The 11,290-nt window shown below is 40.8% G+C and overlaps 1 protein-coding gene across 2 annotated transcripts in view; it reads left to right on the top strand.

Annotated features, from left to right (window-relative positions):
- Positions 1–1,572: 1,572 nt before the first annotated feature.
- Positions 1,573–11,290, top strand: part of SLC6A15 (solute carrier family 6 member 15) — a 62,272-nt gene continuing 52,554 nt past the window's right edge. The window contains exon 1 of one of the 2 annotated variants that reach the window (XM_073556992.1): positions 1,573–1,687. The gene's annotated coding sequence lies outside the window, so the exon portion shown is untranslated. Of the gene's footprint in view, positions 1,688–8,607; positions 8,976–11,290 lie in introns of those variants that run through there. The other variant, XM_073556993.1, reaches the window with a different exon arrangement.

Raw genomic sequence — 11,290 nt, 5'->3', positions numbered from 1 at the left:
AATCAGGAATCAGTGACTCGTAATTTTGGGGGGGCGAGGTCCACACTGGGTCTGCTGAATTAGCTGTGGGCATGGTGGACGCTGCCTCATCTTCTGTCCTGGAGCGTCTGCGTGGCGGTTCTGCAGGACCCGAGGAGGAAGATGAGGATGAAGAATCCGAAAAATAAAGAAAAGTCGGATAGTCATCCTCGCTATCAGTGTCGGAGGCAAGTAAAGCATATGCCTCCTCCATTGAATAGCGCTATTGGGAGGAACGTGATGGGCGGGACTTTTTTTGTGTAAATATGGTGCTTGGGTGTACTTTATTTATAACTGTGTATGTTGTGGGGGGGCTAATGAATTGCATTACTTATCAAAATTCGCGGCTGCTAAATGTGCACACGGAAACGGCGCAAAGGGGGGTAAAAAGAGGGGGCTGGGGGGATTAGGGTGGATGAATAGAGATTGGGCAGGGATCAACAGTTAGGGTTGTAGTTAGGTGGCACAAAGGGGGGTGAAAAAAATGAAAAACGGCAGGCACAAGCTTGGATAAGTGACGTGTGTCACTTATCCAAGTTTTGCAGCTGCGGGATATGTGTACGGAGGTGGCACAAAGGGGGCTAAGGAAAAAAAGCGAGCACGAGGATTGATCGGTGAACTGCGTCACCGATCAACGCTCGGCGGCTGCGCACGGAGGTGGCGCAAAAGTGGGGTGGAGGGGGGTAAAAATAGGGGGAAGGGGGATGGGGGGATTGGGGTGGATGAAGAGAGATTGGGCAGGGATCAACAGTGAGGGTTGTAGTTAGGTGGCACAAAGGGGGGTGAAAAAAATGAAAAACGGCAGGCACAAGCTTGGATAAATTGGAAAAATTTAAAGGGGTCTGAATACTTTCCGTACCCACTGTACATTGATGTCGGTATTTTAGCTCTTTTACTATTCTGGTCCATGGTGTACGAGATAGCAAAATTAGAAAAGAAGCACCTATAGGATAAAAAAAGGGCAAGTTCTTTGTCTCCAAATTCATCTTTATACATTAGTAGTACATTAATTACTTTATTAACTTTTCACCATTATTCCAAAGATATCTATTGTTGAACTTGCACTTTTAAAGACTTTTCTTAGCTGAAAGTTAAACTGTTCATAGTTGTGCACTTAAATGTATTAATTCAACACAATTTTGTCTTTATTTCTGAAGATCTGAGCTTTATTCTCCTTTTCCTATGCCTTCTGCTCCGGCAACTGTAGATGTCATTGTGTACAGTAAAAAAAGAGAAAGAGTCATAACAAACAGCACATAACTACGGAAAATACACAACAGACAATAACAAAAGTCTTAATTATAATTTGTTTAACAGTGATATTTGATCTATGCTATAATAACATATTAGGCATTACTTAGGATTTGGATAAATACTTTATTTCGCAATCAATTATTAGCCCAGACCTAACAGATAATTTCGGGTGAGCTCAGAAGACTCTCATGTTCTGTGTATGGACCACTCCCTGGACCAGCGTGATGCAGGCAGCTTGCTACAGCTTGTATGAGGTGGATTTGTATCAGACCCTATAGTCTCCTCCCATTCATTCCTCCTCTTAACCCAGCTCTGATGGAACATGTGCAGATCCGTCATCATCACACAGTGTATACACAGCAGGCGTGCTCCCTGATCACATCAGCCATCATCCTCATCTTCTTTCCTTAGGGAGGTAAGGTGCATCATTTTCTTACCAATATTTTATTGATGTGGAGGGGAGGTGTAGGGATTTTATGCGCGGTGGTGATGCTGCATGCTGATCCTTACAAAGCACTGGAGGCCTGCCTGATGCTGATGGGATTTTATTCCTAAACAGACTCGACCATGGGATAGAGTGTGCGCCCACCACATGTCTGCAGCTGGTGCTCCCGCCAGTGTGCTTGTGGTTGGGAATCAGGTGGCATTCTTCTTATTACTGCCATGGAGGTGACCATAAATCATAGGAAGATGAACAACCGCCTTGCAGGACACGGCTTTATTACATTATGCAGCTATTGAGAGCCGGCACCTATTGTATAGTACTAGACATATGGATGTTATATTATGGAATTGTTAAAAAAAATGAACACACTACCTGGTTAGAGATGTTGCCTAGGTCAAACAATTGCTATGTATTATTTCACTTCAGAGTATACTGTATTGACTGGATGAAGAAACCCTTTACGTCTGCGCAATGTGAATGATTCATTTTCTACTGATATCAGCCTCAGGCGCCTGTGAAGGTCGAAAGGTAGAACTGTGTCTTGATGTCATTACCCTTTTTGATGGCCCTAGTAAATCTCATTAGGACCATGCAGGTTCCTAATCATATAAGCTGACAAGGGAGGATAAAGGGATGAACGGGGGTGCTTGCACTGCTATAGCGTCTCTGATATACATAGCTCAGCCAACGAAACAAAAGACCTAGAATAAATAGTAGCAGGAAATATTATTGATTAATGTGTCCTACAAGTTAGAATATTTTGAAAAGTCAGTATGGTCCATGCTCTGTGGTGGTGTGTTGCATTTTAAGGGCAGCCTCCATTGCCCCCCTTCCTCCATGTAAACTACGGTAGAGTAAACCCTGCCCTGCTGCTGCATGAAGCTGTGTGGATTGCCTTGCTTGCAGAGAAGTGTCCTCCTCCTCCCATTCCTCTTATGTCTATTCTCCTCATTGACAAGGATAGGCCCACTTTCATCTGAGTGGAACGCCCCTGTTCATTGTATTCTTGTCATCTTTTAAACATGAACTCTCTAGGAGTGCTCCAGCATGGGAACAGTTGCTTTCAAAAGAGAATATAAAGCAATATGTCCAAGAACGTTCAACCTTTTTTATGGTAAAGAGCAGTCACTGTTTGGCTGTTCTAGACATCACAGATACATCAATACCCAAACTGTACATGTGAATATGAGCAAATCTACTTTAAAACTATGGGAACTGGTCAGACTATTGCTTATATTGTATAACTTTCACCTCTCAGATGATTGGATACTCTGGTTCTGGTGACTTTGGTTTTACCAAAGTAAGTGAATATGTTTTACTGAACTAAATAGGTTTCCCACATCATATTTAGGTTAGAATATTATACATACGACGTACTGGGTGGCCAAGTGGTTAAAGAGGAAATGCTGTAGCTACATTAAAGTCCGCGATCTACAACCATCTAGACTGTGCTGTCACATCTTAGCTTTTACTTTAGTATGGGTACAAAACCTCCAACTTGGGAGTCACATGCAGGCTCGCAATGGCCCATAGGGTAACAGGGCAATCACCCGGTTGGCCCCTGTGCAGATCTGTGCCCACAAACTACCTATATGGACAGTACTTGGCATAATTCACTTGATTCACTATGTACAGAAAAATAGCAGGGTCTCATCATTCATTTACCAAACATCCCATTTTATTATTATATAGAGATATAGTTAAATTTGTGAATGGGTAATGTGTAATATTTGTATTTAGATGAAAAGTGCCCCCCAAGTCAATGTTACTGGTGGGCCCTTGGCACCCTAGTCCAACACTTGTCACATGTGACCCTTGTCCTTCTTTGCAGCCGTATCCATATACATATATTTTTCATGTCAGACAGAAGAGAAATACATTGGTAGTTTGGGGGTCTTCTGACCTAGGTGACACTCTAGAGGGGGATTGATGAGTTGGTAAGGCACCTCTTCTGATTAGTAGGCCCAGTGCTTCATTATTTGATAATGGCGTGGTAGACCATCTAAGTAGTAAAAAAGAGGAGGTTCTCCACTAGTCCGGTGGCAATAGATTATTGACTTACTGAAGTCATTTTAGCAACTCGTATAAGCTAAGCACCTTATCAGATATTTATGACTTTATGTATGTATATGTTTCAGAAATGTTTTAGATTTTAATTCTGGTCCCTGGGATTGGTTCAGTCTGATGATGTGGGCCTTAGAAGAGAAAATGTTGTACACCTTTGTTCTATAGTGCATATCAATTAAACAATTGATTGACTTAGTTACCTTAACAATGATTGAACCCAGTGTATGTTTGTGTATGTTTCTACTGCGATTAAAGCTCATTGATTTCTTTAGTGAGTACATTAACAGTGCAAACCAAATCTATTTGTGTGATGATGCAATATAGCCATTATAGCAAACCTTCAGAGTGATAATGACTCGTATTGAAGAGACACTTTAGTGAATGCTGACTTATTTACAGACAATGTGGATACTGAAAAGATGTAAATTAACTGGCTTCCAGAAGGAAAAAAGCTGCCTTATATTAGCCACACCAGATATTCATCCAAAAGGAAGAGAGACCATTCTACAGGGCACTGGTTGGCTGTATGAGTTGCCTTAGACAAAGTTGATTAAGAGTACTGCCACTTAATAACAGTACATATAACAAGGGTATATTAAAAAGCTTGTCCACTACTGTTTGATTGATGACCTATTCTTAGGATAGGTCATTAATGTCTGATCGGTCAGGGTCCAACACCACGGTGGCCGCTAACCGAAAATGCTTAGTTGCAACACTGCTCTGTCTTCTGATAGTGGCCGCAGCACGGTACTGAACATCCACCTCCTATTGATTTGAATAGGATGGGAATGTGTAGTACCCTGCTGCGAACACTAACAGGAGACGGAGCAGCACCACAATCGAGCAGTTCCAGATGGTAGCCGCAGTCGCCAAGAACAGCTGATCCACAGGGGTACTGGGTGTCAGACCCCGACCGATCAGACATTGATAACCTGTACTATGGATAGGTCATCAATGAAAAAGTAGTGGAGGACTTCTTTAAAGAGTTACCACCATTATTTACTTATTTATTTTCAATAAATGAATAGTACACATGAAGATAAGCAACTTTGTAAAATATCTTTGCTTCTATTCCTCCTGAACTGACCATTAATTCTCAAAAATCTCAATTTCATGGCTAAAATTGGTCTTCAGTGAACACAGATTTCTCCCATCAGTGAGATACAGTAGGAGATAACATTGTCTGTTTTCTCCTCCCCCTCTCCATAACTTTTTTTAAAAGCATCACCTCCTATCTCGGTAATGGGAGAATATTTCTTCATTACATGCAGATTTTACCCAAGAACTGAGAATGAACGATCAGCCCAGGAGGTGAAAGAAGCAGATTTCTCCCATAATGTATATTACAAAGTTGCTTATTTTCATATATACTATTGATTTAGGAAATAAATAGTAAAACAACAATTACTTTTTAATGGCCCTGTACTTTTCTTTTGACATGAACTTATATCAGTATGAATAATTGTTTAGTCTAGAGTTGAACAAAATGATTTGACGTTGTCCATAGTCCATGGCAGCTGGACAAAAGCTCTGTGAATCTCCTCCTACCTGCTGGTATTCCCGGTGCAATGTCATGCGTGTCTCACACTACAATGACATCTTGCTGGGCCTACTAAGTAGAAGTGGAGCCGAGGATGTCAGCTGGTTATTCGCCTTTGGTCTGATGGCCATGGACTCCTGATGTGGCCTCTGTACCAGCATCCTGTGAATCTCTTTGCCCAACTCTAGTTTAGTCCAATCATTTTGTATTGCTTTCCTGGGCTAGGATCTCTGGTACCATGACTCTACGTATGTGCTGTGCATATTTACATACATCCACACAGAGTTGTCTATAAATGATGTCAATGCACATCCATAAAAATAAAATCTTAACCTCCATAGATTACAACCTCTGTAGGTTACCACCTCCGTAGGTTACAACCTCCGTAGGTCCAACATGCACAGAGCAGGAAAGCGATTTCCATTACTCTCATCAATCTCTGACCACTGTGGCTCAGAATGTAAATTTTAAACTTACCTATCAGTATGGGTTTTATTTTAGTGATTGGAGCATCCAGAGAAAAGCCATTCATACATTGTCAGAACATACACTATGCAGAAGTTGCTTTTGGTCAGAATCAAATCCAAGACACCAGTGCTGCAACCCAGCAGTACTGACCACAAAGCCACTGTGCTGTCCATGCAACATAATATTATGTGAATGACCATAAACACATACCTGCTGCAGCCACAATATTATTACAACTTGTTTGTCCGCGAACATGTCAAAATGCTAAAACGCAGTGTGAACATAAATTTAGAGCTATCAAAACCAGAGGGCTGAAATTCATCAGAGCGATTATGCCAGAATTCTGGTGTAAATGACTTTTGAAAGTTGGAACATTTTGCACTAGTTTCACCCAATGAATGGAGCTAGTGTGGGGGGGGGGGATAGACACAATTTGCCATGAATTAGTCCCTTAGGGCTCATACTCACTTGCGAGAGACTCGCACGATTCTCGTGCGAGTCTTTCGCATGAAAACCTGGCACTGCTGCCGGCACTGAGACCGGAGCGTGCGGCTACATGTATTTCTATGCCGCCACATGCTCCGATTCGAGTGCCGGCGGCAGTGCCAGGTTTTCATGCGAGAAACTCGCACGAGAATCGTTCGAGTTTCTCGCAAGTGAGTATGAGCCCTAATACTAGATATCTTATTCCAGGCTTTGACTGGAGTAAAATGTGCATAAAGAGGCACGTGCCTGTTAATGAATCCAGGACCTCTTGCTCCAGCACACCCCATCATCAAAACTGGCGTGAATAGCACCAGGATTGATAAATCAGGGCCGAAATATCCTACCAACCAAAAGCAATGGTGAGAAATATCACGGTGTCAGACTGGCCTTAAAAGGTGTCATGTCTTGTAAATGATGATGTTTAATTGTGTAATAAAGTTCAGTAATTTTGTCATTTAATTTATATTTCCATAGCTCCTCACTTTCATGATCTCTAGTAAGGGTTTGCGGCAATTGTATTAAGTTTAGTCAATTCTCTGTAATCTAATAACTGCTCTTCAGACTCATACATCTTACTGACCATGTTCACACTTTCAGTATTTTGGTCAGTATTTTGTATCAGTTTTTGTAAGACAAAATAAAGTAAGGGGTGAAATACATGAGTGGTGACATGTTTCTATTACACTTTCTCTGATTGTTCCACTCCTGGATTGGACTTCTAAATACTGATGTAAAATTCTGACCAAATACTGAACGTGTGACCGTGGTCATACACTGATACATAGACAGAAATGATCAGGACAAGAGAGAGACCTGTGCCGCTGATGCATGTACCTGAACTGCATACAATTGCAGAAAAAACCCTAACAAACCTTTAGATGGTGTGTAGGAAAGTTTTCAACAACCGTCAATGTTCTTTTTACTGGCACAAAACTGAAAACATGAAAATGGGGCAGAATCGAAAGTCAATGAGTAAGCTTTATTCCCATAAAACTGGAAAACCCTCCATTATATATATAGCCTGTTATTTCATTTAGACAGATAAATTATGACTCTGCAGTATGGAGCCATGTGGGACTTTGTTTGCCAATGTACAGCCTGTCCGTATAGAAATAGGAGGAATCATCGCATGTCATCCTGTCTATGTAGGTTCCCAGAATAAGACACAATTACCAGCTAGTAGAAGGCTTATGATGAAATGTTTTTAAAAGGGAGGAACAAATCTAGTAAGTTTTCCATTTTTCTAGATTATCTTATAATAAGAACACAAATTATAATATAAAATGGTTGTCTCAGGATGACAAATCTTACCGTATATACTCGAGTATAAGCCGACCCGAGTATAAGCCGACCCCCCTAATTTTGCCACAAAAAACTGGGAGAACTTATTGACTTGAGTATAAGCCGAGGGTGGGAAATGCTCCATAGATTGTTCCCCCATATGCTGACCCCAGAAGAAGCTCCAGATTATTCCCCCATATGCTGCCCCCATAAGAAGCTCCATAGATTGTTCCCCCATATGCTGCCCCCATAAGAAGCTCCATAGATTGTTCCCCCATATGCTGACCCCAGAAGAAGCTCCATAGATTATTCCCCCATATGCTGCCCCCATGCTGTGGGGGGCAAAGGAAAGCTCGGAGTCAAGTATGACCCCATGACAGCGGGCTTGTTGCTGGGAAGTAATAGTGGAACCACACACGAAATGGCAATGTCGGGTATAGGTACATTAGTAGCAGGAAGAAACACATGGAGTTCAGTATTTGACAGGTTCAGTTTCAGATATAGTGAGGACATGATGTTAGACACAGCATTTAGACAATCGCTGGTGTTTTCTAGAATGGCAGGCATGATGTCAGGAGAAGAAGCATATAATTGGGTATCATCAGCATAGAGATGGTACTGGAAACCAAATCTACTGATTGTTTGACCAATAGGGGCAGTGTACAAGGAGAAGAGGAGAGGGCCTAGGACTGATCCTTGAGGAACCCCAACAGTAAGGGGAAGATGAGAGGAGGAGGAACCAGCAAAAGATACAATAAAGGAGCGGTCAGAGAGATAGGAGGAGAACCAGGAGAGAACGGTGTCCTTGAGGCCAATGTAACGGAGCATAGTGAGGAGGCGCTGATGATCCACAGTGTCGAATGCTGCGGAGAGATCCAAGAGAATTAGCATGGAGTAATGACCATTTGATTTAGCTGTTAGCAGATTATTAGAGACTTTAGTGAGGGCAGTTTCAGTAGAGTGTAAAGAGCGGAAATCAGATTGGAGAGGGTCGAGAAGAGAGTAATCAAAGAGATAGCGGATAAGACGGGAGTATATATATAAAAGTATATGAAATAATAAAATAATGACTAATAAAATCCCACTTAAATCCTACTTTCTATGGAACTATATCTCAAAAACCCAAGGTTCGTGATATTAAGATTTTGACATAGAGGTGGGAGAGCAGGAAATAAATGTTGATGAATGCACATTCTTGGTACATATCCTCCAAATGCCTAAGTGCACTTGTCAGATAAATACGCAATATGAGGCATTGGATTTCTATGGCTACTGAAACTATGGAAATTAACTTTTTTTTCTCGTTAATCCTGCAAGGACTGTTGTCACATGATGGAAACTCTGCTGCTATTTCGTTTTTGGCAAACTTTTCAAACAGCTATATTGATAGCTTTGAAGTTTCTTTGCGTATGTCATGTGAGTAAGATATTTAAGATTATTCTGAATAATTTGTCTTTCCAAATTACATTCTCTTTTAATTTTTGAAGCAGAAGATGTGAGATTTGTTCTCTTGTCAAGAAAAAAGTGTTGTTAAAAATATATTAAGTTAATTTTCCATTAGGAACTGAGGTGATATGAGTAAAGAAGGTAAATGAAGTATATGTGAAGAATGGTATATTAGATAACTAGCATAAGAAAGAGGTCCTCCACTTATACATTTACAGCCAAGTATCTACTTATCGCTAAATCCTGGTCCTTTTGGGTCCTCTTGGATCATATATTTTTGCCATTATCTGGATAACTGTTTGGACAAAAATAATTTTCCATTTTCATAAGTACATCAGTATGTTCTTCCGGTCATTTCTACTGGCTTCTGTCATTCACTAGGGAGGGCTGTAGACCATCATCCATTGTGCATGTTTTGGGGAACATAAGTCAAAAGAAAAAATTGGTTTTAGTATCGTATAAGCAGGTTGAATCTCAGTAATGCATCAATCACACGTCCGTTTTTCTCTTACGATTGCTATCTGTGTTTTCCATGGATAACTCTCATACGTACAATAGTGAATAGAGCCATTCACACGCCCATGTTTTTTCATGGCAATGACATGTCCAATTTTGATCCAAATTGCCAGATCAAAATAGACAATGCAAGTCTATGGGTCAGTGAAAAAAGTGGACAGCAATTGAATACCACACGAGTGCCGTATTATTTTCACGGGCTGTTAGATTGGAGAATGTGGATAACCTTTTTGTTTCACTGATAAAAAACGGACCAAACTCTGATGAAACTTAGATGAAAATCATTGATGTAACACGGTCCCTTTTTCTATTATGTGATAAAACTAATGTGTGAATGAGGCCAAAGAGAAACAAAATAATCTTGGAAATCTTGCTCTTACTAACAACAATACACAACACTCCTCTCCCAGAGACTGGCTGGTCACTTTTTGGGTTTGGGTGTGACCAACTTCAAGGGCGCTGTTAAAACTTATATAGATGATATTGCGAGAACTTAACAATGCAGAATAGTGTATAGCTTTGAATAGTACATACTGTAATTTATAATATGTATTGTAAAGACTTTTACCTTGTTATTTTTTGTACATCAACTCGTTAGGTGGGATAAGTGGGGGGGAGTTGCTAATTCAATGTGGCACAAATAAAAATGCATGAAAAACTATTTCTACTCTTGCCTCAATTTTTTAACAATCTTAATGCATCTAAAATAAAGCTTGAACCAACTTTCCAACAGGCCTTGGTTAAAAAAAGTCCTATTGTTTTGTTTATACAGCTACTATTTTGACCCTTTCATGTTCCGTTTTTGGTATCAGACAACAACTATTCTGATCTAACAGTCATACCTGACTCTGTTTCCTACTGTATACTAAAGTACATTTGGTAGCTGAAAGGATTATTCTTATCTTTAAAAATTATCAGTTAGCTCACACCGATCATGAGATCGAGGTTCTAAATGTCAAGTCTGAGCAGAGATGAGGCCAAACATGCCAACATCTTCTCCATTCATTCTCTATGGGACTGCGAGAGTTACCAAATACAGCTCTCTGCTTTTTCTCAGCAGTCCAAGTATAGTGTTGGTGAGCATTAGTGATGAGCGAGTATACTCATTGCTTGTGTTTTCCCAAGCATGCTTGGGTGACCTCCCAGTTTTTTGGCATGCTCGGAGATTTAGTTTGTGTCCCCGCAGCTGCACGATTTGCGGCTGCTAGTCAGCTTGAACACATGAGGGGATTCCCTAACAAACAGGCAATCCTCACATGTATTCAGCCTGTCCGTCAGTCACAAATCATGCAGCTACTTCAACAAAAACTAAATCTCCGAGCATGCCAAAATACTCAGAGGTCACCCGAGCATGCTCGGGGACATCAGAGCAACGAGTATACTCGCTCATCACTAGTGAGCATATCTGGCCTCCGCTCCATTAACACCAGGTCTACAGGGCCCTTTTCTCATAATCGGTTGGAGATTCATTGGTCAGACCTCCTACAACCACCAAGTGATCACCTAGCCTATGAATAAGTGATAACTATAAAAACCTTGACTCTCGATATTAAGGTCTACTGTAATCTGGGAATGGTTTGTGTGGTAACTTTCCTTGTGCTGTGGGAACAATTCTGCATATTCCAGTACTAGCGATGTCCTTCAGAGAAGGGGGCCACATTGAATAAAGCCATTATGCCTCACATAATGAGTTGTGAATGTGAAATAATCCCTCCAAACTAATATTACAGTCATTTTAATCTCATGCTTGGCTTTTCCCCAGCAGTTAA

This window comes from Dendrobates tinctorius, unplaced genomic scaffold (genome assembly GCF_039654945.1).
Source record: "Dendrobates tinctorius isolate UK_male_01 unplaced genomic scaffold, ASM3965494v1 ptg000241l, whole genome shotgun sequence".
NCBI classification, from domain to species: domain Eukaryota; kingdom Metazoa; phylum Chordata; class Amphibia; order Anura; family Dendrobatidae; genus Dendrobates; species Dendrobates tinctorius.
This window is presented reverse-complemented; position numbering and strand designations above follow the sequence as displayed.